Below are 4,015 nucleotides of genomic sequence, written 5' to 3'. Positions count from 1 at the left end.
CTGCAGTGGTTGTCGCAAACTCACCCAGCAATCAGCACGCCAGGATGCTCGGCCACACGAGCACCGGCTGGCGCGAGAGCTTCGATCATCAGCTCCGGCCGAAAAGAAGATGACACACCGGATCCTATAGGACGTACATCACTTGTTAATATTTGTAGGCCTCGCCATCGAACCCACGTGATCGACGAGAACGCCAACCGAGCACGCTCGCCTCGAGTACGCGCCGTGGCCGATCCGCTGGTAAGCGCGGGCTGCAGCCTGACCGGAATGAGCCATCGGGCTGCATGGTTTTGTAGGGAAAGGCAGCCGTGCCGCGCCACGCTTTTGCTGGGTGCCAGCCGTCGAGGACGTCTCCGCTGCATGGTTTGGAGATCAGAGATGCAAGTCATGGGACGCACCTGAGTTACGGCTCAGACGCTGGAACGCTTCCCTTGAATGCGGCGACCACGCAGCTGGTCTCCACCGCCATGGAATTAGCCGCCGTCTTGTTCCAGAAAGGGGAGTCCACTGTCTGGCTCTGTCCAGCACCGCGCGTAAGGCGTGTTGAGGACCTCTCGACAACTCCATGAGATGCAAAAAGCATAAACAGTGAGAGTGCCGGGTGCTTTGCCGCGATGAGACTCCTGATCGTCGACCGTGGAATGTTGGTATGTTAGAGTTGCCACTGTAGCCAAGCCGTGGAATACGGGAGCTCTGCCTGCGTGTCATTGCGTTTACGTGGTGTGTAAAGGGAATTACGTGCTGGGCTGAGCTTAGTTAGATAGCCAGGACAATAGGAGTGGGTGACGGACAGGTGGTGAAAAGCGCCAATAGAATCATAATAGCGAAGGTCCTCTACTCATTCAAGACTTCGGTCTTCCGGCCAATGTTGAGTCACGATGTTCCACGAGACCTTTAGTGTTCATCAGGAAGCAGTGGGCCGTACACTCCCGGCGAGGAACCTTGACAAAGGGGTGCGACGACGATAGTGCCGAGAATCTTGCCAAAACATGCAGTGGTGATAACAAGAACAACCAAACCCCATGACTGACCACTGCTAATGGTGGCTACGTTGGTTTGTGAGTCCACTGGAGACGAAGTAGAGTGGGAGGAAAAAGGCTGGTAACTAAACTGATCTTTTCGATCATGACACGGCCAGGCCCTTCCTTGGGGACAGAGATGCCGACGACAAAGGCCCCGGAAAAGGGCGTGGATGCCGATCGCGTCGGTGGCGAACCCGGCGGCGAGGACGGTGGCGAGGGTCAGGCAGATGTGGCGACTTTGAACTGCTCTCCTTGTGTGAGCTTTTGCCATCCAAACTAAAAACAGGGGCAGATCTGAGCAGAGCGAAAAGGCGAGGCGATGCCAGAGAGAAAACCAAGAGAGCCACAATAGGAGAACCAGCCGGAGAGAGACAATGGCGGAGAGCGAGAAGAACCAAGCGACAAACAGGTCGTTGAATGCGGCAGCAGATACGGCCATGCGACCAAGGCTCGGTGGTGAGTAGCTTAAGCTCGGCGAGGATGCGGGCGAGGACTGGAAGGTCGGTGATGGAGAGGGCAACGCCCATGAAGACGAGGAAGGGATATGGCGAGCATCTTTGAAACGGTGGAGTGGGAAGACGAAGGAAGCGCCAACGCCGAGGGCGAGAAGGGGGAAGGAGATGCCGGGCCACGGCGATGGCGAGTGCCGGCTGCCAGTGCGGTGCGGATGGATTTGAGGTCGACCTCGAGGACCGACGAGGAAGAGGAAGAGAGAAGGCCGATGTTTGCGAGGGGTGTCCAGCACCGTCAAAGCTTTGCTTTGGGGAAAGACGCGTTGTTCAGGAACGCCGTGCTACGCGCAGCGCCGACGGCCCCAGCAGTATACCTCCCTGTACATTCCAAGAAAACAAAATTATGCATACGTATTTTTATTATTAATGAAAGTATATAAATCACTACTTTGTCAAGGACATATACAAACATATTAAGATTTAAAAATAAAAAGGAACCACACGAAAAAAATAAACAAAAACAATAGAAAGATAAAACGTCCGTAAAAGCGGTCTGATATCCTTGGACGTGAATTACTTTAGACAATTATTATTATTATTATTATTATTATTATTATTATTATTAACAAAGAAAAAAGATCATGTAAATTAGTAAAAGAAATTAGGAAGAAAGAGCTCCTTAAGACTAGCAGCAGTTTCATTGCTTGGTGCCAAGATGATTCAGACGGGAGAATAGACTTACTTCTCAATGAAAATGGATTTCCGCACACCTTGACTAAATATATATATATATATGTGTGTGTGTGCTTCTCGTGTTTGGAAAAAAAAACCTCCTTGTATCAATGAAAATGAGTCAGATATGGCCACTTCGGATGATTAGTTTATATGGTTCCAGTTGAAATTTTTGCACATAGAATAGAAAAAAAAAAATCCACTTGGAAAAACCTGTTCTTATATGACTTTCTTCATTGTACCAGGATTGACTTAAAACCCATAGCTTTTGAGAAACAAAAACATGAAAACGTAAAATAATATCCATGCACCATGTTATAGAACTTCTTATGTTTTTTAGTGATAAAAATCTGTATTATTTAAAGATAGATGAGAAGTGCACAACAGTGATGTTAAGGTTCCATCTCAAATCTATTCCTAGAAGGAATACCTATTCTGATACCAAATAGGAATAGACTAAGATGCTCTTACTAAATATATTAATAAGAAACACTATATTAGGAATAAAAGAGCTTTAAGACTTGCAGCAGTTTCATTGCTTATGAATAGACTTGCAGCCCAATGAAAATAGATTTCCGCACACCTTGACTATATATATATATATATGTTTCCTCATGTTTGGAGAAAAAGACTCCTTGTAAAAGTGAAAATGAGTCAGATATGGCCATTTTGGATAATTAGTTTGATAGTTCAAGTTGAAATTTTTGCACATGAAAAAGAGAACATCCCTGGAAAAACCTGTTCTTATGGCTTTCTTCAATGTGCCAGAATTGACTTAAAACCCATAGCTTTTGAGAAACAAAACCATGAATCAAAAATAATATCAATCTGTATTTAAAGAAAAAGTAAAGACGTGCACAAAAGTTCAATCCTAAATCCTTTCTTAAAATGAATACCTTAAAAAAAAATCTCATACCAAATAGCAAAAGACTAAGATGCTCTTACTAAATATATTAATAAGAAACACTAAACTAAATAAAAAAAACATGTCCATAAGAATAAGGAAAAGGAACCAGTAACATTATAATCAAAAATTCAAGCAATTAGTGAAATTAAAAGAAGAAGATCAAATAAGTAGTTGAGAATCATGGTTCAAAAAGAACAATCTCGTTCTCAATATGAAAAGCACATAGTAACATGATAAAGGAATCACTCACAAAAGACCCCACGGAATCTTTCAGCATCGTGGAAAAGCAATCGTTAAAAATCAAAGAAAAATCAACGCTTAAACGCGAGAAGGAATAGGTGAGAATACTAACGATGATCTCGGCGATGACGCGGGGTTGCCGGATGGGCGGAGCAAAAGGCAAGGGATCTGTGACGACGAGCACGAGTCAAATCTGGAGGATCGCCAGCGGCAACGCGCGTGATGCAGTGGGTTATCGCCCTGCTAAGCCCCATTGGATGTCAGCCGGCAGCGTCTTAGGGCAAGGCAGCAGCGCGGCGGCGGTGCCATTGCTCCCATCTCGCCTCCTCCTCTCAACTCCGATCAGCTCGAAGAACTCAATGATTTGTCTTTATTATAAGGCTATATATATATAAAGAGAGAGAGAGAGAGAGAGAGAGAAATTTTGGGGAATTTTATTTATTGATTTTAAGTTTGTAACCTACCTTAGAAGCCTGACCGATATGACTTTCGATGGGTTTCTTTTGTAATTTAATTTATTATATATATTTTAAAAACAGTATATTTCACATCGTTTTCATAAATTAATTTTTACTGGTGGAAGAATTTTGCGCTTAGGACTCATAGGTTATCGTAACTGTTTTTGGATTAAAAGTCAAATATAATAAATTATAAAAGGACAA

General features: G+C 44.2%; 1 pseudogene; it reads right to left on the bottom strand.

The window, feature by feature from the left end:
• Nucleotides 1-756: 756 nt before the first annotated feature.
• On the bottom strand, nucleotides 757-3,662 carry LOC120276170 (annotated as a pseudogene).
• Between the last annotated feature and the right edge of the window lie 353 nt (nucleotides 3,663-4,015).

This window comes from Dioscorea cayenensis, chromosome 14 (assembly GCF_009730915.1).
Source record: "Dioscorea cayenensis subsp. rotundata cultivar TDr96_F1 chromosome 14, TDr96_F1_v2_PseudoChromosome.rev07_lg8_w22 25.fasta, whole genome shotgun sequence".
NCBI lineage: Eukaryota > Viridiplantae > Streptophyta > Magnoliopsida > Dioscoreales > Dioscoreaceae > Dioscorea > Dioscorea cayenensis.
The sequence above is the reverse complement of the archived record's forward strand: the minus strand, read 5'-3'. Positions and strand labels throughout refer to the sequence as shown.